Source organism: Oncorhynchus masou, chromosome 27, assembly GCF_036934945.1.
Source record: "Oncorhynchus masou masou isolate Uvic2021 chromosome 27, UVic_Omas_1.1, whole genome shotgun sequence".
NCBI classification, from domain to species: Eukaryota; Metazoa; Chordata; class Actinopteri; order Salmoniformes; family Salmonidae; genus Oncorhynchus; species Oncorhynchus masou.
The window spans coordinates 58826473-58850958 of record NC_088238.1 but is presented as its reverse complement, the minus strand read 5'-3'; the positions used below and the strand labels follow the sequence as shown (position 1 = coordinate 58850958).

At 47.7% G+C, this 24486-nt stretch overlaps 1 protein-coding gene across 1 annotated transcript in view; it reads right to left on the bottom strand.

Annotated features, from left to right (window-relative positions):
- Positions 1-22098, bottom strand: part of zgc:194930 (uncharacterized protein LOC557813 homolog) — a 34822-nt gene extending 12724 nt beyond the window's left edge. Inside the window, exon 1 of the mRNA XM_064940780.1 lies at positions 21746-22098. The gene's annotated coding sequence lies outside the window, so the exon portion shown is untranslated. The remainder of the gene's footprint in view (positions 1-21745) is intronic.
- Positions 22099-24486: the final 2388 nt, after the last annotated feature.

Genomic DNA, 24486 nt, shown 5'->3' with positions numbered 1-24486 from the left:
GCATGCGTGCGTCCGTGGCTGTGTGTGTGTGTCTGTGGCGCTGTGGCTGTGTGTGTGTGTCCGTGTCTGTCTGTGTGTGTGTGTGTGTCTGTGGCTGTGTGTGTGTGCGTCTGTGGCTGTGTGTGTGTGTGTGTGTGTGTGTGTGTGTGTGTGTGTGTGTGTGTGTGTGTGTGTGTGTGCGCGCGTGCGTGGCTGTGTGTGTGTGTGTGTGTGTGTGCGTGTGCGTGTGTGTGTGTGTATGTTTCCCTTGGCTTTAGCATTTATTTGCCTGGGTAAATAATTAATCGACGAGTCTCGAATGGGTTTGTCTGCTAGTGAAAGAGAGAAAGAGAGAAGCAAGGACACCGTGTCTTTCTACCTCCAGCTTTGGTCTTTAATGAGAAACAGAAGAAAGTGTAGCTGCAAGAAAGATCCAATGACCCTTGTACAGCTTAAAGGCAGCGGCCATCTTTCTCCCTGAGAGACTATGTGGTGCTTACGGATAGTATTATGATATAAACATCACTGTGAAATAAGATACGAATAACATATAAAGACAATTACTCTTTTTCTCTCCAATTATTCTATTTTTTTATACCACATTGTTCATCACATTGACATTCACTGCAACTCTGAAACAAGTAACAATATCTGTTACAGGGTTATTTTTTACAACAGTTTAGTTTTACTGTTGCAAAAATGTTTTCCTACGATGTGTCCTACTAAACATGCCCCAGGACTGATAGGTCAGTCACACAGCATGTTTCAAAAGGGCTTTGGACTGTTCGATAGAGAGAGACAGTCAAATGTCAGGAAACGGGTCTATCACTTCGCTCGTGGCTTCGATTGGCTCATTTCGTGCACAGATTCAGCCAATCCCCTCAATGACACCTGTTTGTTGGGTTGTCGGGAAAGAGAGTTACCTGGATCAGCTTTCTGCATGTCTCCTGGGTAGTGTTCTGAAAACACATTGGACATGAGTGTCTGGGGAATCACTGCCAGGAATGACGTTTTAACATCCAGTTCTGTGAAGTCAGCACATTCAAATAAATAACCTTTCTCTGGGCTTTGGGAGAAAAGGACCCATTAATTTTTAGCTACGGGTATTAACCACACAATTCTCTGATTAAACCCTCCTAAAACCGCCAAGATCAAATTTATTTTAGGTGTAGCACAAACATATCGTCACGAGGCTTTGTGTGAATTATGTACACGGAAGCGAAATGTATTATGTACACGGAAGCGAAATGTATTATGTACACGGAAGCTAAATGTGTTAAGTTCTGAATTACTTCAACATGTTCAGTGGTGTGTTTCGCCAGAGGCACATGGCTAAAATGACTGAGATAGTAATTGGGAGGATATTAGCAAAGGTAAAATCGGTTTCCGTTGGCTGAGAACTGACAACGTGACACCAGGTCACAACAGGTTGAACCCGCAGCCTTTCAGGCTAAAACATTCGGTCTTGGGGTCAACTGAGACGAGCGCATATTCCACTGTCTGCCTTTGACAACGGAGACCGAGATGACAGAACAGAACATTCGTGTTAAGACTGGGCTTAAGGCTTAACTGAGATGCGCCGATGAGCAAGAAAGCAGACCTGGGTTGAAATACGATTCAAAAATGATTTCAAATCATTTATATCAGCAAGTGACATTGGGAAGGTTGCAGATTGCACAGAACAAGGCAGTAAGGATTGTTTTAAGGTGTACATGTGATTCTTCTGTTGAAGTCATGCTCAATGCTCTTGGTTGGTCGTCAATATCAACAAGATAATTGAAAAAACAAACATATTTATTTTATTTTATAATGTACATCATTTAAAACGGCCAAACTCTATTTACAACGGTATCCAGTTGGTAAGAGACAGACATTCAGTAAATACCAGGAATAGATTGTCCACCATCCGTGTGTTATCCAGACAGAAAAGTCAAATAGGCAAAATACCATTTAGATTCAGAGCAATAAAGAAATGTAGTCATTTATCTGAGCAAACCAGAAACCTTTCAATATATAAACTCAGTTCATACTTAAGAACCATTTCAATCTAATACATAGCTGTTCTGGACTCTTTGAAGGTTCGTCCAAATGAGGACTAAAACAGACCCTTAATAAAATAAAATAAAATAAAATGTGCTTGATTGAACTGGCCTGAGTTAATAAAGCCGATGTGACACTCCAGGCAGTCAAAAGCATTTCTAACCCAGGGCTGCCTTGGGCTAACTGAGTTGCTCTGCTGAACAAGAGAGAGCCGGTGACATAATGAAAGGAGTTAACTGAACCGTCCTGTAGACAAACAGTATCAGCATTTGTAGTACCTGGCCCCCTTTCCCAAACTCACACGACCTGGCCCCCTTTCCCAAACTCACACGGCCTGGGCCAGGGTACCCAAACTCACACGGCCTGGGCCTGGGTACCCAAACTCACACGGCCTGGTACCCAAACTCACCCCTTTCCCAAACTCACACGGCCTCGGCCTGGGTACCCAAACTCACACGGCCTGGGCCTGGGTACCCAAACTCACACGGCCTGGCCTGGGTTCCCAAACTCACACGGCCTGGCCCCCTTTCCCAAACTCACACGGCCTGGCCCCCTTTCCCAAACTCACACGGCCTGGGCCTGGGTACCCAAACTCACACGGCCTGGGCCCCCAAACTCACACGGCCTGGGCCTGGGTACCCAAACTCACACGGCCTGGCCCCCTTTCCCAAACTCACACGGCCTGGGCCTGGCCCCCTTTCCCAAACTCACACGGCCTGGGCCTGGGTACCCAAACTCACACGGCCTGGGCCTGGGTACCCAAACTCACACGGCCTGGGCCTGGGTACCCAAACTCACACTGGGCCTGGCCCCCTTTCCCAAACTCACACGGCCTGGCCCCCTTTCCCAAACTCACACGGCCTGGGCCTGGGTACCCAAACTCACACGGCCTGGGCCTGGGTACCCAAACTCACACGGCCTGGCCCCTTTCCCAAACTTGGGCCTGGGTACCCAAACTCACACGGCCTGGCCCCCTTTCCTGGGTACCCAAACTCACACTGGGCCTGGGCCCCTTTCCCAAACTCACACGGCCTGGGCCTGGGTACCCAAACTCACACGGCCTGGGCCTGGGTACCCAAACCACACGGCCTGGGCCTGGGTACCCAAACTCACACGGCCGGCCTGGGTACCCAAACTCACACGGCCTGGGCCTGGGTACCCAAACTCACACGGCCTGGGCCTGGGTACCCAAACTCACACGGCCTGGGCCTGGGTACCCAAACTCACACGGCCTGGGCCTGGGTACCCAAACTCACACGGCCTGGCCCCCTTTCCCAAACTCACACGGCCTGGGGTACCCAAACTCACACGGCCTGGCCCCCTTTCCCCCTGGCCCCCTTTCCCAAACTCACACGGCCTGGGGCCACCCAAACTCACACGGCCTGGCCCCCTTTCCCAAACTCACACGGCCTGGGCCTGGGTACCCAAACTCACACGGCCTGGCCCCCTTTCCCAAACTCACACGGCCTGGGCCTGGGTACCCAAACTCACACGGCCTGGCCCCCTTTCCCAAACTCACACGGCCTGGGCCTGGGTACCCAAACTCACACGGCCTGGCCCCTTTCCCAAACTCACACGGCCTGGGCCTGGGTACCCAAACTCACACGGCCTGGGCCTGGGTACCCAAACTCACACTGGGGCCTGGGCCTGGGTACCCAAACTCACACGGCCTGGGCCTGGGTACCCAAACTCACACGGCCTGGGCCTGGGTACCCAAACTCACACGGCCTGGGCCTGGGTACCCAAACTCACACGGCCTGGGCCTGGGTACCCAAACTCACACGGCCTGGGCCTGGGTACCCAAACTCACACGGCCTGGGCCTGGGTACCCAAACTCACACGGCCTGGGCCTGGGTACCCAAACTCACACGGCCTGGGCCTGGGTACCCAAACTCACACGGCCTGGGCCTGGGTACCCAAACTCACACGGCCTGGGCCTGGGTACCCAAACTCACACGGCCTGGGCCTGGGTACCCAAACTCACACGGCCTGGGCCTGGGTACCCAAACTCACACGGCCTGGGCCTGGGTACCCAAACTCACACGGCCTGGGTACCCCTCACACGGCCTGGGTACCCAAAAACGGCCTGGGCCTGGGTACCCAAACTCACACGGCCTGGGCCTGGGTACCCAAACTCACACGGCCTGGCCCCCTTTCCCAAACTCACACGGCCTGGGCCTGGGTACCCAAACTCACACGGCCTGGCCCCCTTTCCCCTCACACGGCCTGGGTTCCCAAACTCACACGGCCTGGGCCTGGGTCACACGGCCTGGCCCCCTTTCCCAAACTCACACGGCCTGGGCCTGGGTACCCAAACAAACTCACACGGCCTGGGCCTGGGTACCCAAACCCAAACTCACACGGCCTGGGCCTGGGTACCCAAACTCACACGGCCTGGCCCCTTTCCCAAACTCACACGGCCTGGGCCTGGGTACCAAACTCACACGGCCTGGGCCTGGGTACCCAAACTCACACGGCCTGGGCCCCCTTTCCCAAACTCACACGGCCTGGGCCTGGGTACCCAAACTCACACGGCCTGGGCCTGGGTACCCAAACTCACACGGCCTGGGCCTGGGTACCCAAACTCACACGGCCTGGGTACCCAAACTCACACGGCCTGGGCCTGGGTACCCAAACTCACACGGCCTGGGCCTGGGTACCCAAACTCACACGGCCTGGGCCTGGGTACCAAACTCACACGGCCTGGGCCTGGGTACCCAAACTCACACGGCCTGGGCCTGGGTCCCAAACTCACACGGCCTGGGCCTGGGTACCAAACTCACACGGCCTGGGCCTGGGTACCCAAACTCACACGGCCTGGGGCCTGGGTCCCAAACTCACACGGCCTGGCCCCCTGGGCCTTCCCAAACTCACACGGCCTGGCCCCCTTCCCAAACTCACACGGCCTGGCCCCCTTTCCCAAACTCAACGGCCTGGCCCCCTTTCCCAAACTGGGCCTGGGTTCCCAAACTCACACGGCCTGGGCCTGGGTCCCAAACTCACACGGCCTGGCCCCCTTTCCCAAACTCACACGGCCTGGGCCTGGGTACCCAAACTCACACGGCCTGGGCCTGGGTACCCAAACTCACACGGCCTGGCCCCCTTTCCCAAACTCACACGGCCTGGGCCTGGGTACCCAAACTCACACGGCCTGGGCCTGGGTACCCAAACTCACACGGCCTGGGCCTGGGTACCCAAACTCACACGGCCTGGGCCTGGGTACCCAAACTCACACGGCCTGGTACCCAAACTCACCCCTGGGCCTTACCCAAACTCACACGGCCTGGCCCCCTTTCCCAAACTCACACGGCCTGGGCCTGGGTACCCAAACTCACACGGCCTGGCCCCCTTTCCCAAACTCACACGGCCTGGGCCCCCTCACACGGCCTGGGCCTTACCCAAACTCACACGGCCTGGGCCTGGGTACCCAAACTCACACGGCCTGGGCCTGGGTACCCAAACTCACACGGCCTGGGCCTGGGTACCCAAACTCACACGGCCTGGGCCTGGGTACCCAAACTCACACGGCCTGGGCCTGGGTACCCAAACTCACACGGCCTGGGCCTGGGTACCCAAACTCACACGGCCTGGGCCTGGGAAGAAAACACCTGTCTGATCTTCAGGTCTCTGCTTGGTGAGCAGGTTTGACCAAACTCACACGTTCTGTTACCTGAGGTGAACTATAACAAGCCGATAGTTCACAACTTCAGACCTTGGGAGGCTTTCACAATACAGCTGGTTTTGGGCCTGTCAACGGCCTGGGCCTGGGTACCCAAACTATAACGGCCTCGGTACTGATGGACAGAAGAAAACACTGATCTTCAGGTCTCTATGAACACTGAACTTACATTATAACACTATGACACTATAACACTATTACATTATAACACTATGACACTATAACACTATTACATTATAACACTATGACACTATAACACTATAAAACTATAACACTATGACACTATAACACTATTACATTATAACACTATGACACTATAACACTATAAAACTATAACACTATGACACTATAACACTATTACACTATTACACTATAACACTATAACAGACAGACAGACAGACAGACAGGCAGGCAGGCAGGCAGGCAGACAAACAGAGACAGACAGACAGACAAGCAGGCAGGCAGGCAGACAGGCAGAAGACAGGCAGGCAGAAAGGCAGAGAGAGAGACAGACAGACAGACAGACATACAGAGAGACAGACAGATAGACAGGTAGACAGACAGAGAGACAAACAGTCAGACAGAGACAGACAGACAGGCATACAGAGAGACAGACAGGCTGACAGACAGAGAGACATGCAGACAGACAGGCAGGCAGAGAGACAGACAGACAGAATTACAGAGAGACAGACAGATAGGCAGACAGATAGATAGACATACATACAGACAGGCATACAGAGAGACAGAAGGACAGACAGACAGACAGACAGGCAGACAGGCAGAAGGACAGAAAGGCAGGCAGAGAGAGAGAGAGAGAGAGAGAGAGAGAGAGAGAGAGAGAGAGATAGAGAGAGAGAGAGAGAGAGAGAGAGAGAGAGACAGACAGACAGACAGACAGACAGACAGAGAGAGGCAGACATGCAGACAGACAGGGACTCATAAGTATGCCAGGTAGACCAGAAGAAGGAGGATGGATGAATGACAGGCCCTACCGTCACTCAAATATTACACCACATCAATACCCTGTCATTAATAGTGTCAGCCTCCGAGATGCATCAGAACATCAACATGACCAGCCGTCGCTCTCCCTTGGACATCTTCCACAGGGAATATAGTGAGTTGGAGAATTCAATCTGTGTGTCAGATAACCTGTCATTGATTCTGATATTGGTCATTGTCTATCGGTGGTAATAGCATTTCATATGTCTTATGTTCTGGGGAGATAAGAAGGGCTAAACCTCCAGGAAATTCTCCTAGTTGTTTTCCTCAGAAGGAAAGTGAAACGTTCCATTTTGGAAAAGTAGGCAATAAAAGTTGAATTGCTGAAGATTGTTCCCTAGATGTGAATTGGAATGGAATCGGTGGAGGTGGGTGGCGGGGTGGGGCATCGCATTGGCAATCAGATCCATATGTGCAAATTCAAGGGGAAGATTGGTTTGTTTTCCTTGAATATAGGCTTCACATTAGGGCCTGAAAAAAAATATGTTTTACTGTCACATACACCAGATAGGTGCAGTGAAATGTGTTGTTTCACAGGGTCAGCCACAGAAGTATGGTGCCCCCTGAGCAAAATGAGGGTTAAGTGCCTGGCTCAAGGATACATCAATTGATTTTTCACCTTGACGGCTCAAGTATTCAAACCAGGAACTTTTCGGTTAGGGTTTCAAACCAAACTAAACTCTGAAACTAGGGTTTCAGACCAAACTAAACCCTGAAGCTAGGGTTTCAGACCAAACTAAACTCTAGGGTTTGAAACCCCTGGAGCTGGTTTCAAACCAAACTAAACTCTGAAACTAGGGTTTCAGACCAAACTAAACCCTGAAGCTAGGGTTTCAGACCAAACTAAACCCTGAAGCTAGGGTTTCAGACCAAACTAAACCCTGAAGCTAGGGTTTCAGACCAAACTAAACCCTGAAGCTAGGGTTTCAGACCAAACTAAATCCCTGGAGCTAGGGTTTCAGACCAAACTAAAACCCAAAGCTAGGGTTTCAGACCAAACTAAACCCCAAAGCTAGGGTTTCAGACCAAACTAAACCCGAAGCTAGGGTTTCAGACCAAACTAAACCCTAAAGCTAGGGTTTCAGACCAAACTAAACCCTGAAGCTAGGGTTTCAGACCAAACTAAACAGACCCTAAACCCTGAAGCTAGGGTTTCAGACCAAACTAAACACCCGGAGCTAGGGATTGAGACCAAACTAAACCCTGAAGCTAGGGTTTCAGACCAAACTAAACCCTGAAGCTAGGGTTTCAGACCAAACTAAACCCCCCAAACCTAGAGTTTCAGTCTAAACCCTGAAGCTAGAGTTTCAGACCAAACTAAAGAAGCTAGGGTTTCAGACCAAACTAAACCCTGAATCTTTAGACCAAAAAATGAGCTAGGGTTTTAAACCCAGTCTAGAGAAACTAAACCCCTGAAGCTAGGGTTTCAGACCAAATAAACCCCTGGAGCTAGGTTTCAGACCAAACAAACTCATCAAACATACCCTAGTTATGTACTTTGTGGATAACTTCAGACCAAACTAAACCCCTAGGGTTTTAAAGCCTGAAGCATTTCAGCTAGGGTTTCAGACCAAACTAAACACCCGGAGCTAATTGAGACCAAGCTAAATGATAGGGTTTCAGGAACTAAACAGTTATGGAGTTGACCGAACTAAACCCCAAACCTAGAGTTTCAGTCCAAAGGTATTGCACTAAAATCTTTAGATGAAAAATGAGTGTGTCATCTCATACCAGTCTAGAGATACCAACCTGACCTACAGAAACGGCAAAGCAAACTCACATAAAGTTATGTACATGGATAATTAATAACCTTTCATTGCCTGTGTAATTCAGTATAATGAGCACTATGATAGAGGAACAAAATTGATGCCACTGGTGTAGTACAATGTTTTTAGGTGAGGAAGCCCATAAAACAAAAAATGACATCATAATTTCTTCAATCAAAGTTGAAAATTGTCATATTGGAATATCCAAATGCATCATCCAAATCCATCATCCAAATGCATCATCCAGAACATTATTATCTAAAGAACATATTTGATATTTTTAAATCGCCTAATACACCCAAGTTAGCCATAGGCTACCTAATAGTCTATCCTTACTGACAATTGTGAACGATTATCCTTCACGTTTTACCAAGGTGAAAAAATGTCCCAACTGCCAGGCCCTTGATTTGATCTCCATCAGTTTCATGGGAACATGTATTCAGATCTTCTTCAATTACAGTTTGGTGAGAGAATAAGAGCAGGTGGTGTTAAAATTAACTATTTAACCTTTCTTGTATTTTGTTTCAATCAAAGGATAGCTGAAGGATGACTGAAGGATAACTGAAGGATAACTGAAAGATGGCTGAATGATAGCTGAAGGATAGCTGAAGGATAACTGAAGGATGTCTGAAGGATAGCTGAAGGATAGCTGAAGGATAACTGAAGGATGGCTGAAGGATAGCTGAAGGATGGCTGAAGGATATATGAAGGATAACTGAAGGATGGCTGAAGGAAAGCTGAAGGATGAAGGGCTGAAGGATATATGAAGGATAAGCTGAAGGATGGCTGAAGGATAGCTGAGGATAGCTGAAGGATGGCTGAAGGATATATGAAGGATAACTGAAGGATGGCTGAAGGATATGAAGGAGCTGAAGGATAACTGAAGGATGAAGGATAGCTGAAGCTGAATGATAGCTGAAGGATAACTGAAGGATGGTTGAAGGATAGCTGAAGGATAACTGAAGGATAAGCTGAAGGATAGCTGAAGGATATAGCTGAAGGATAAGCTGAAGGATAGCTGAAGGATAACTGAAGGATGGCTGAAGGATAGCTGAAGGATGGCTGAAGGATGGTTGAAGGATAGCTGAAGGATGGCTGAAGGATAGCTGAAGGATAGCTGAAGGAGCTGAAGCTGATAGCTGAAGGATAGCTGAAGGATGGCTGAAGGATGGCTGAAGGATGGCTGAAGGATAGCTGAAGGATAACTGAAGGATGGCTGAAGGATAGCTGAAGGATGGTTGAAGGATAGCTGAAGGATAGCTGAAGGATAGCTGAAGGATAGCTGAAGGATATATGAAGGATATATGAAGGATAGCTGAAGGATAGCTGAAGGTTAGCTGAAGGATAGGTCTGCTGTTCGGCCAGTTCAGGAACAAATAAACCATCATTAGTCTAATAGGACTACAACTCTATGGTATAGCTATTAGTAGGCTACAGTCTAATGTAAATACTTACATATAGCTTGATATCATTGCACAGTTTGTGAGGAGAGCTTAACTGCTAGTAGACATTTCATTGTATTGTTTAGCTTAAATAAACGATGATTAGCTTGAACACATGATTACAATATGCCCTGTTACAGAATAAAAGAAAGCAGAAAGGTGAACTGTAAATTCATAGAATTTATTCACATAGATTCATCATGATATCAAATCGATAGACCGAGTAGGGAACATAAATCTACGCTAAGTAGAAATCTAAGAAATTTGTTTGAAACCAAATCATCAAATGATTATTTATTGTAATCTTAGTGGTAATTAAATGTAATGTCTCACTTTCTCCAATGTTAAGTCTCCAGTTAGCTATCAAACCAAGGAGAAGGAGACTTCACAAAAATGACTCCTGAAGACAATTAGAAAGATTGGCTCAGGAGTGTGTGTGTGTGTGTGTGTGTGTGTGTGTGTGTGTGTGTGTGTGTGTGTGTGTGTGTGTGGACACTGAGTAGGGAGATGGGGTTTATATGGGTGACAGGAAGGTGTGGTGGTGATGGGAGAAGTGCTGACATGTCTCTCCTCTCTCTTTGTTTTTCTGTCCCTGTCTATCATCTCTCACCTCACCTCATCTCATCTCCTCTGTCCCTGTCTATCATCTCACCTCCTCTCCTCTGTCCCTCACCTCACCTCATCTCATCTCCTCTGTCCCTGTCTATCATCTCACCTCCTCTCCTCTGTCCCTGTCTATCATCTCACCTCATCTCATCTCCCCTGTCCCTGTCTATCATCTCACCTCCTCTCCTCTGTCCCTGTCTATCATCTCACCTCCTCTCCTCTGTCCCTGTCTATCATCTCACCTCATCTCATCTCCTCTGTCCCTGTCTATCATCTCACCTCATCTCCTCTGTCCCTGTCTATCATCTCATCATCTCACCTCATCTCATCTCTGTCCCTGTCTATCATCTCACCTCCTCTCCTCTGTCCCTGTCTATCATCTCACCTCATCTCCTCTGTCCCTGTCTATCATCTCACCTCATCTCATCTCCTCTGTCCCTGTCTATCATCTCACCTCATCTCCTCTGTCCCTGTCTATCATCTCACCTCCTCTCCTCTGTCCCTGTCTATCATCTCCCCTCACCTCATCTCCTCTCCTCTGTCCCTGTCTATCATCTCACCTCATCTCCTCTGTCCCTGTCTATCATCTCACCTCATCTCATCTCCTCTGTCCCTGTCTATCATCTCACCTCATCTCCTCTGTCCCTGTCTATCATCTCACCTCATCTCCTCTGTCCCTGTCTATCATCTCACCTCATCTCATCTCCTCTGTCCCTGTCTATCACCTCACATCATCTCATCTCTGTCCCTGTCTATCATCTCACCTCACCTCATCTCCTCTCCTCTGTCCCTGTCTATCATCTCACCTCCTCTCCTCTGTCCCTGTCTATCATCTCACCTCCTCTCCTCTGTCCCTGTCTATCATCTCTCATCTCATCTCCTCTGTCCCTGTCTATCATCTCACCTCCTCTCCTCTGTCCCTGTCTATCATCTCACCTCCTCTCCTCTGTCCCTGTCTATCATCTCACCTCCTCTCCTCTGTCCCTGTCTATCATCTCACCTCCTCTCCTCTGTCCCTGTCTATCACCTCACCTCATCTCCTCTGTCCCTGTCTATCATCTCACCTCATCTCCTCTGTCCCTGTCTATCATCTCACCTCATCTCATCTCCTCTGTCCCTGTCTATCATCTCACCTCATCTCCTCTGTCCCTGTCTATCATCTCACCTCCACTCCTCTGTACCTGTCTATCCTCACCTCATCTCTGTTCCTGTCTATCATCTCATCTCCTTCTGTCCCTGTCTATCATCTCACCTCATCTCCTCTGTCCCTGTCTATCATCTCACCTCACCTCATCTCCTCTGTCCCTGTCTATCATCTCACCTCATCTCCTCTGTCCCTGTCTATCATCTCACCTCATCTCATCTCCTCTGTCCCTGTCTATCACCTCACCTCATCTCCTCTGTCCCTGTCTATCATCTCACCTCATCTCCTCTGTCCCTGTCTATCACCTCACCTCCTCTCCTCTGTCCCTGTCTATCATCTCACCTCATCTCCTCTGTCCCTGTCCCTATCATCTCACCTCATCTCATCTCTCTGTCCCTGTCTATCACCTCATCTCCTCTCCTCTGTCCCTGTCTATCATCTCACCTCATCTCCTCTGTCCCTGTCTATCTCCCTCATCTCCTCTGTCCCTGTCTATCATCTCTCACCTCATCTCCTCTGTCCCTGTCTATCACCTCACCTCATCTCCTCTCCTCTGTCCCTGTCTATCACCTCACCTCATCTCCTCTGTCCCTGTCTATCATCTCACCTCATCTCATCTCCTCTGTCCCTGTCTATCATCTCACCTCATCTCCTCTGTCCCAGTCTATCATCTCACCTCCATCTCCTCTGTCCCTGTCTATCATCTCACCTCATCTCTGTTCCTGTCTCATCATCTCATCTCCTCTGTCCCTGTCTATCATCTCACCTCATCTCCTCTGTCCCTGTCTATCATCTCATCTCATCTCCTCTGTCCCTTTCTATCATCTCACCTCACCTCATCTCCTCTGTCCCTGTCTATCATCTCACCTCATCTCATCTCCTCTGTCCCTGTCTATCATCTCACCTCATCTCATCTCCTCTGTCCCTGTCTATCATCTCATCTCATCTCTTCTGTCCCTGTCTATCATCTCACCTCACCTCATCTCCTCTCCTCTGTCCCTGTCTATCACCTCACCTCATCTCCTCTGTCCCTGTCTATCATCTCACCTCATCTCATCTCCTCTGTCCCTGTCTATCATCTCACCTCATCTCATCTCCTCTGTCCCTGTCTATCATCTCACCTCATCTCATCTCCTCTGTCCCTGTCTATCATCTCACCTCATCTCATCTCCTCTGTCCCTGTCTATCATCTCACCTCACCTCATCTCCTCTGTCCCTGTCTATCATCTCATCTCATCTCCTCTGTCCCTGTCTATCATCTCACCTCACCTCATCTCATCTCCTCTGTCCCTGTCTATCACCTCACCTCATCTCTGTCCTCTGTCTCTCCTCTCTGTTAATAGTCTCCTGTCATGAGTCCCTGTTATCAGTCACCTAGGGAATCTCCTCTGTCCCTGTCTATCACCTCATCTCCTCTCCTCTGTCCCTGTCTATCATCTCACCTCACCTCATCTCCTCTGTCCCTGTCTATCATCTCATCTCACCTCATCTCCTCTGTCCCTGTCTATCATCTCACCTCATCTCATCTCCTCTGTCCCTGTCTATCATCTCTGTTTCTCATCTCATCTCCTCTGTCCCTGTCTATCATCTCATCTCACCTCATCTCCTCTGTCCCTGTCTATCATCTCACCTCACCTCATCTCCTCTGTCCCTGTCTATCATCTCACCTCATCTCCTCTGTCCCTGTCTATCACCTCATCTCATCTCCTCTGTCCCTGTCTATCATCTCACCTCATCTCCTCTGTCCCTGTCTATCATCTCACCTCATCTCATCGCCTCTGTCCCTGTCTATCATCTCACCTCACCTCATCTCCTCTGTCCCTGTCTATCATCTCACCTCACCTCATCTCCTCTGTCCCTGTCGACACAGGGATCACCTGAAAAGCATCTCATCTCCTCTAACATGACGCAACCTGTTTGACACTGACACGGCCTGTATCATCTCCTCTGTCCCTGTCTATCAACTCACCTCATCTCCTCTGTCCCTGTCTATCATCTCACCTCCCTTATAATCAGCATCTCCTCTGTCCCTCCTCTTATCACCTCACTCTCATCTCCTCTGTCCCTGTCTATCATCTCACCTCATCTCCTCTGTCCCTGTCTATCATCTCACCTCCCTCATCACCTCTGTCCCTGTCTATCACCTCACCTCATCTCCTCTGTCCCTCTATCATCTCACCTCCTACATCACCTCTGTCCCTGTCTACCCCTCATCACCTCATCTCCTCTGTCCCTGTCTATCATCTCACATCATCTCATCTCCTCTGTCCCTGTCTATCACCTCACCTCCTCTCCTCTGTCTCTCCCTCCTTGTTAATAGTAAGTTGCTGTCATGAGAACCTTGCTTAGGTACAGTATGGTAGGGAATGTGTGTGTGTGTGTGTGTGTGTGTGTGTGTGTGTGTGTGTTGTGTGTGTGTTTATAGAACAGCCCACCTCATCTTGATTATTGTAGAGCCATGTAGGACCCTCTCTTATCAACTCTGTGTCTTTTTAAGACTCCAAAACCCACCGAAATGATGCAGAATCCCGCCTCTCTCCCTCTCATTCACTCTTCTGTTTCTCCATTCGACAGTTGGACCCGTCGGAGAGCTTACCAAGCCGGTACTAGTGACACCAGGAAATCATTTGCAAATGTCAAATGTCATAACCAAAGGACTTCGACAGGAAGACGATGACGTTATCACAGCGCCGAGCGAACTCAGTACAGTAGCTTGAAACGCCGTCCGTAACACGTACAGTATCACAGATATAACGCCTCAGTCCAAAAGTAATCAGGCTACAGATGTTTTGTTTTTTTCAGAGCAGCAACGTGAGCCCGAAACACACCATGACTCAGCACTATAAGTACAGTGTCATTTGAATAAGCCAGGCAAGGCCCGATGGGTTACCACTGTGCCTGTAGTCATGGTGATATGTCATGAGGACTACAATACAATAACAATAGGAACTCATTAGACACCGACGACACACAACACAAAACAGACACACACACACATCAGTATTGACTGAACTTGGTCGACACAGGGATTTTCGTCCTGTGAAAAGCAGCTGTGTTATATTTACCTCTCCTCTAACATGACGCAACCTGTTTGACACTGACACGGCCTGTATAGCTCACTTTAGTCACTGAAATGTCACTAAACGGACAAAATAATGCAGAACAAAATCACAAACATCTCCGGATAAGGGGTGGTAATGTCATAAAACTTTTGTGTACATCACGTGTATTCCACTAAACATCCCTTATAATCACATTAGCTAAACTAAATAAACCTCTCTACCCCTCCTCTTATAAATGTCTCTTATCTCCCTACTACCCCTACATCACCTTATCACCCCACTACCCCTACATCACCTTATCACCCCACTACCCCTACATCACCTTATCACCCCCACTACCCCTACATCACCTTATCACCCCCACCACTATCCCCTACATCACCTTATTACCCCACTACCCCTACATCACCTTATCACCCCACTACCCCTACATCACCTTATCACCCCACTACATCACCTTATCACCCCACTACCCCTACATCTCCTTATCACCCCACTACCCCTACATCACCTTATCACCCCACCACCCCTACATCACCTTATCACCCCACCACCCCTACATCACCTTATCACCCCACTACCCCTACATCACCTTATCACCCCCACTACCCCTACATCACCTTATCACCCCCACTACCCCTACATCACCTTATCACCCCACTACCCCTACATCACCTTATCACCCCACTACCCCTACATCACCTTATCACCCCACTACCCCTACATCACCTTATCACCCCACTACCCCTACATCACCTTATCACCCCACTACCCCTACATCTCCTTATCACCCCACTACCCCTACATCACCTTATATCACCCCACTACCCCTACATCACCTTATCACCCCACTACCCCTACATCACCTTATCACCCCACTACCCCTACATCACCTTATCACCCCACTACCCCTACATCTCCTTATCATCCCCACTACCCCTACATCTCCTTATCACCCCACTACCCCTACATCTCCTTATCACCCCACTACCCCTACATCACCTTATCACCCCACTACCCCTACATCTCCTTATCACCCCACTACCCCTACATCACCTTATCACCCCACTACCCCAACATCACCTTATCACCCCCCTACCCCTACATCACCTTATCACCCCACTACCCCTACATCTCCTTATCACCCCACTACCCCTACATCACCTTATCACCCCACTACCCCTACATCACCTTATCACCCCACTACCCCTACATCTCCTTATCACCCCACTACCCCTACATCACCTTATCACCCCACTACCCCTACATCACCTTATCACCCCACTACCCCTACATCTCCTTATCACCCCACTACCCCTACATCACCTTATCACCCCTACATCACCTTATCACCCCCTACCCCTACATCACCTTATCACCCCCACTACCACTACATCACCTTATCACCCCCACTACCCCTACATCACCCCACATCACCTTATTACCCCACTACCCCTACATCACCTTATCACCCCCACTACCCCTACATCACCTTATCACCCCTACATCACCTTATCACCCCACTACCCCTACATCACCTTATCACCCCCCCCTACATCACCTTATCACCCCCTACCCCTACATCACCTTATCACCCCACTACCCCCTACATCACCCCACTACCCCTACATCACCTTATCACCCCACTACCCCTACATCACCTTATCACTACCCCACATCACATCGGATAATCACCCACATCACCTTATCACCCCACTACCCCTACATCACCTTATCACCCCACATCACCCCACTACCCCTACATCACCCCACTACCCCTACATCACCTTATCACCCCCACTACCCCTACATCACCTTATCACCCCACTACCCCTACATCACCTTATCACCCCTACATCACCTTATCACCCCTACATCACCTTTATCACCCCACTACCACATCACCTTATCACCCCTACTCACCCCTACATCACCCCACTACCCCTACATCACCTTATCACCTTATCACCCTACTACCCCTACATCACCTTATCACCCCCCACTACCCCCCACTACCCCTACATCACCTTATCACCCCTACATCACCCCACTCACCCCTACATCACCTTATCACCCCCCTACATCACCTTATCACCCCCACATCACCTTATCACCCCACTACCACTACATCACCCCACTACCCCTACATCACCCCACTACCCCTACATCACCTTATCACCCCCACTACCCCTACATCACCTTATCACCCCACTACCCCTACATCACCTTATCACCCCACTACATCACCTTATCACCCCACTACCCCTACATCACCTTATCACCCCACTACCCTTACATCACCTTATCACCCCACTACCCCTACATCACATCGGATAATCACCCAATTCCACTACCCCTACATCACATCAGCTAATCACCCAATTCCACTACCCCTACGTCACATCAGCTAATCACCCAATTCCACTACCCCTACATCACATCAGCTAATCACCCAATTCCACTACCCCTACATCACATCAGCTAATCACCCAATTCCACTACCCCTACATCACATCAGCTAATCACCCAATTCCACTACCCCTACATCACATCAGCTAATCACCCAATTCCACTACCCCCACATTGCCAACAAACCTGATGTTGGTCTGAGTACTGAGCCAAAGGAAGCAGGAAGTTACTATTTGGCAGGGTTCTCCAACCCTGTTCTCGGGGAGCTACCATCCTGTAGGGGTAGTGGGGCGATAATCCTACAGGAGGGTATCTCTCCAGGAACAGGGTTGGAGTTAAAACCTACAGGAGGGTAGTTCTCCAGGAACAGGGTTGGAGTTAAAACCTACAGGAGGGTAGTTCTCCAGGAACAGGGTTGGAGTTAAAACCTACAGGAGGGTAGTTCTCCAGGAACAGGGTTGGAGTTAAAACCTACAGGAGGGTATCTCTCCAGGAACAGGGTTGGAGTTAAAACCTACAGGAGGGTAGTTCTCCAGGAACAGGGTTGGAGTTAAAACCTACATGAGGGTTTCTCTCCAGGAACAGGGTTGGAGTTAAAACCTACAGGAGGGTATCTCTCCAGGAACAGGGTTGGAGCTAAAACCTACAGGAGGGTATCTGTCCAGGAACAGGGTTGGAGTTAAAACCTACAGGAGAGTGGCTTTCCAGGAACAGGGTTAGGCTCTTTAGACACTAATCTGAAGTCAGTCTTGAGGTTCCCGCTCTAATGGTAAATGCTCGATTTTGGGGATGAACTAAGAGGATGGTCACTGGTCTGTTGCTAAATGAAAACCCACCTTGTGGACATCCTCCTGCTGTTCACTAGGTTACATGAGGGAGTAGGACACACCTATTCAATGCACAGTGTTTTTAGGTAGGAGAGAGTCAGGAAAGAGGGGAGAGTCGGGAGAGAGGGGAGAGGAGAGAGGGGAGAGTCAGGGGAGAGTCAGGAGAGAGGAGAGAGTCAGGGGAGAGTCAGGAGAGAGGGGAGAGTCAGGAGAGAGGGGAGAGGAGAGAGGGGAGAGTCAGGGGAGAGTCAGGAGAGAGTCAGGAGAGAGGGGAGAGTCAGGAGAGAGTCAGGAGAGAGGGAAGAGTCAGGGGAGAGTCAGGGGAGAGCCAGGAGAGAGGGGAGAGTCAGGAGAGAGAGTCAGGGGAGTGTCAGGAGAGAGGCGAGAGTCAGGGGAGAGTGAGGGGAGAGTCAGGAGAGAGAGTCAGGGGAGAGAGTCAGGGGAGAGTCAGGAGAGAGGGGAGAGTCAGGGGAGAGTCAGGGGAGAGCCAGGAGAGAGGGGAGAGTCAGGAGAGAGAGTCAGGGGAGAGTCAGGAGAGAGGGGAGAGTCAGGGGAGAGTCAGGGGAGAGAGGAGAGAGAGGAGAGAGTAGAGAGAGGACAGAGTCAGGAGAGAGGAGAGAGGAAAGAGAGTCAGGAGAGAGAAGAGCGTCGGGAGAGAGGAGAGAGAGGACAGAGTCCGGAGAGAGGACAGAGTCAAGAGAGAGGGCAGAGTCAGGAGAGAGGAGAGAGGAAAGAGAGTCAGGAGAGAGGAGAGAGGAAAGAGAGTCAGGAGAGAGGAGAGAGAGTCGGGAGAGAGGAGAGAGAGGAGAGAGTCAGGAGAGAGGAGAGAGGAAAGAGAGTCAGGAGAGAGGAGAGAGAGGAGAGAGAGTCGGGAGAGAGGAGAGAGAGGAGAGAGTCAGGAGAGAGGAGAGAGAGGAGAGAGTCAGGAGAGAGGAGAGAGAGTCATGAGAGAGGAGAGAGAGGAGAGAGTCATGAGAGAGGAGAGAGTCAGGAGAGAAGCCTACACTGTTCAACACTGCTGGTACATATCTAATGACATTATGTCTGTGTCTTTTGAACAACACCTATGGGGTGAGTTTTATGTGAACGGCAGCCTCAGTCGTGTGTTAGCTTAGAAAAATACAGTCCTGGAGCCTACAGAACGATCCATGCACAAAAAAAGCTCCACTTGGTAAATTGATGAGACCTGCGACAGCTGATAGATATTAAGTTTACATAAGAGGCATCAGGCACAGTACAAACGTTGCCAGAGGCCAAGCAAACAGCTTTTTAACTGTTTTCAAAGCCACCCACCCCCTAGGTAGTGAATACAGTCAACTGTTATTACTGTTAGCTCATTAACTTCATTAACTGACATTGACAACATGGAGGAATACCTGTCCATTGACTGTTTTGGAGCTCGAGCTCTGCATTCCGATCTCATATAGTCCTACAACATGTACCACAACCCCTACCCCGGTCAACTGCCCGGCACCCTCCACAGCAACCCGCCAAATCCCCCACCATTTCTCCTTTACCCAAATCCAGATAGCCGATGTTCTGAAGGAGCAGCAAAATCTGGACCCCCCAAACAGATTACTGACCATTTCAAATCCCACCGTACCTTCTCCGCTATGCAATCTGGTTTCAGAGCTGGTCATGGGTGCACCTCAGCCACGCTCAAGGTTCTAAACGACATCATAACCGCCATCGATAAGAGACATTACTATGCAGCCATATTCATCGCCCTGGCCAAGGCTTTCGACTCTGTCAATCACAACATTCTTATTGGCAGACTCGACAGCCTTGGTTTCTCAAATGATTGCCTCGCCTGGTTTACCAACTACTTCTCTGATAGAGTTCAGTGTGTCAAATCGGAGGGCCTGTTGTCTGGACCTCTGACAGTCTCTATGGGTGTGCCACAGGGTTCAATTCTCGGGCCGACTCTCTTTTCTGTATACATCAATGATGTTGCTCTTGCTGCTGGTGATTCTCTGATCCACCTCTACGCAGACGACACCATTCTGTATACTTCTGGCCCCTCCCTGGACACTGTGTTAACTGACCTCCAGACGAGCTTCAATGCCATACAACTCTCCTTCCGTGGCCTCCAACTGCTCTTAAACACAAGTAAAACTAAATGCATGCTATTCAATCGATCGCTGCCCGCACCTGCCCGCCTGTCCAACATCACTACTCTGGACGGCTCTGACTTGGGATATGTGGACAACTACAAATACCTGGGTGTCTGGTTAGACTGTAAACTCTCCTTCCAGACTCGCATTAAGCATCTCCAATCCAAAATTAAATCTAGAATCGGCGTCCTATATCGCAACAAAGCATCCTTCACTCATGCTGCCAAACATACCCTCGTAAAACTGACCATCCTACCGATCCTCGACTTTGGTGATGTCATCTATAAAATAGCCTCCAACACTCTACTCAACAAACTGGATGCAGTCTATGACAGTGCCATCCGTTTTGTCACCAAAGCCCCATATACTACCCACCATTGCGACCTGTATGCTCGCGTTGGTTGGCCCTCGCTTCATATTCATCGCCAAACCCACTGGCTACAGGTCATCTCCAAGTCTCTGCTAGATAAAGCCCCGCCTTATCTCAGCTCACTGGTCACCATAGCAGCACCCACTCGTAGCACGCGCTCCAGCAGGTATATCTCACTGGTCACCCCCAAAGCCAATTCCTCCTTTGGTCGTCTTTCCTTCCAGTTCTCTGCTGCCCATGACTGGAACGAATTGCAAAAATCTCTGAAGCTGGAGACTCACATCTCCCTCACTAGCTTTAAGCACCAGCTGTCAGAGCAGTTTACAGATCACTGCACCTGTACATAGCCTATCTGTAAACAGCCCATCTATCTACCTACCTCATCCCCATACTGGTATTTATTTATTTTGCTCCTTTGCACCCCAGTATCTCTACCTGCACATTCATCTTCTGCCGATCTACCATTCCAGTCTTTAATTGCTACATTGTAATTACTTCGCCACCATGACCTATTTATTTCCGTAACTTACCTCATTTGCACTCACTGTATATAGACTTTTTGTTTTCTTTTGTTCTACTGTATTATTGACTGTATGTTTGTTTATTCCATGTGTAACTCTGTGTTGTTGTGTGTGTCGAATTACTATGCTTCATCTTGGCCAGGTCGCAGTTGTAAATGAGAATTTGTTCTCAACTAGCCTACCTGGTTAAATAAAGGGGAAATAAAAAATAAAAATAAAAAACTAATCTACTCTGGCTTTTCAGTCTCCAACGGAATGGTAATCGACAGTATTACATCTTGATACAGTAGTTAATTATGACATTACATCTGTAGATCCACATAAAACACACACACACTTTAAAAAAAAAGTTTATACCAATACCCTTAATTATTTAAATGGCAATCTTATTATGTGACATCCCGTATTCTCTCGCCTTAGTGCTGTATTTATATAAAAAAAAAATAAAAAAAATTGTATTTTTAATAACTCAACTTTCCGAAGTGTATTCTATAAATTGTTTTCATGGAAATAGTTTTCAAAGATGTACATTTACTCGAGGAATTAGGATGGGAAGCCTATGACTGAGTCGAGCGCAACAGATGTGCAAACCTACTTTGTGCATGTGTATAAATAGTAGCCATATGCCCGGAATAATAACTACAACTCTCTGCCGTTGTTGTTGTTAATATCTGACTTGTAAATGAGCAACAACGTATTTGTGTAGTCATCTACTACTCGGCAGGCTTCTCTTATTGCCGTCACATGTACCGTTAAGAAGGGAAGAGGAGAGGTCGAGATACTTTACCTGTTGCGTTAAATGAAGGTGTGGCACCCGTTCGCCGTAGGTATCAACAATTCACGGAAAACTTCCGTTTTCATTTATAACACACAACCTCCGCAAAGCATCGAAAGGAAAAAGTTCAAACCATCCGAAAAGAGAACATAGTTTCTGTTCATATTTGACAATGATAGCTCCTTTGTAGTGTTTGTTGCCGTCTGTCGCTGCTTAGGAAAGGTCCCCCGTGACTGCCTTGTCCCATGTCTCTAGAAAAGCACGGCTATTTGAATGTCTGATGTTAGCCCAAGCAGGGCCTGGATTTAAGCTGCCTAGTTTGCATGGCCATAATGAGCGATCATGTGACTTCAACCGGATCACAAAACTTCTAAATACTCGCACTGTTTTATGAACCAACTGGTGCTCCGTTTATGAACAAGGGTGTGGAATAAGGGCTGGATGACATAGGTTACGTTTTGATAATATTCTATTTGGATAGTATTAGTAATACTATAATAGCCTTACATTAATCATCATAACACGTGAGCTATAGTGCCTCTTTTCAAACTGAGAATTAATATGACATAACATAAGCTCATATTAGGTGCTTAAAGAGTGTGCTAATTTTTATCGGTTGATTTTATTCATAGATAATATGACTTCCTTTTACATGACAGTGACACAGCCACCCCTGTCAACTGTCACCAAGCCAGGGGTATATTCATTACGCCAATTATGTTGCAAACCAAACGTTTACTCCAAACGGAACAACAAAAACGAGAGTTTCTATTGGACAAATGCAAGGTAGGTCCCTCCCTGTTTTACTACGTTTACTCTGTTTGCTTCCGTTTGGTTCATAAACGGTAAACGGTTTCCGTTGCGAAACGTAATGAATACACCCGTAGCACTGTTTGATACGATTCTCGTTACTAACCACGTTCCCATCCACAGTAAGTGAAGTCATAACGTCAACAAAAATCACGACAGCTGTGATGGAAACAATATATATATATATATATATATATATATATATATATATATATATATATATATATATATATATATATATATATATATATATATATATATATGTCGACAGATAATTTGTTCGTTTGACATGGTGGAATCTTTTTGTGTCTGTAAAATGAATTATGCGAGTTGTTGGAAACGCCTTTATGTGCAAATATTGATAGAATCGCATCATATCGGAGTCCTTCCACTATGATGATATGGTTTGTGGTCCTCCCACTATTTTTTTCAGGACACCAATCACATTACTAGGCTGCAGATTAAATCAATTATGATAAACTTCACAAGGTGGTGAAAGTGCGCGGTGATCTTGATGCTCCTTTCCAATAAATATTGATGGTCTTATTCTGCCGACATGATGATCGGTGCCTGACTGCCGTTTGACAAACACAAAGATTCTCGCTCACATCCACCATTATGTGATCATGTAGACTAGTCTACCAGCACAGTTTACCCCCACTGTGTCTGGTAGCTGTTGGCTAGAGGCCGCCTGCCAACACCAGAAGCACACTTGCTATTCTACGCAACCGTTTTTGTGACAAAATTAACCGCAGAGTTGAAAATGCGACGGAAACACATTGACCTTTAGATTTTTATTCTGTACATGGACATTCACGAGAAAAAGTAGGCCTACATTTTGTGTGCACTACGTCATCTCACACTGATTGTTTATTTATTTATCCCCGAACAAGTAAGTCCCCAACAAGTCCATTCTGTGGAAACAACTGGGGGGGAAAATGCGCATATTTTCATTAGATTTTAGAATATTTACATGCAAATCTGTCGCCAATTGGATCGAAACGTTGCTACTGATAATCTACAAGGGGAGTTTTTTAAAATATATATATATATTTTTTTACAAATAAACAAAAAAACACATCTGAATTCAGGACGACCTGTGATATGTGTTCATCCACTTTCTTTTTGCAATATTCACCTGCTACACCTAAATTGTAGTTTAATCTGAATAGAGAAACGTAGGATTTTCATTAATCTTGGAGGCATGATAAAAATTTATACTCCTCTAAATGTATTGACAGACAGGGTTAACAACAGACACTAAGGATTAGTTTAGATGGTGGTGGTACTGGTGGTGTGTGTGTGTGTGTGTGTGTGTGTGTGTGTGTGTGTGTGTGTGTGTGTGTTTCCACACAGGTGGTGAAAAACACTGAATGTCAGATTTTCTTCTCGTGACACCGGAGATGTTTTTCCACACCAACTCAGCCTGACAGGGATGGTGGAGGGCATCAACCTGTCACATTAACAAGACATGACTACAACAATAAAAGGACATGACTACAACAATAACAGGACATGACCACAACAATAACAGGACATGACTACAACAATAACAGGACATGACTACAACAATAACATGACATGACTACAACAATAACAGGACATGACTACAACAATAACAGGACATGATGACAACAATAACATGACATGACTACAACAATAACATGACATGACTACAACAATAACAGGACATGACTACAACAATAACAGGACATGACTACAACAATAACAGGACATGATGACAACAATAACAGGACATGACTACAACAATAACAGGACATGACTACAACAATAACAGGACATGACTACAACAATAACATGACATGACTACAACAATAACAGGACATGACTACAACAATAACAGGACATGACTACAACAATAACAGGACATGACTACAACAATAACATGACATGACCACAACAATAACATGACATGACTACAA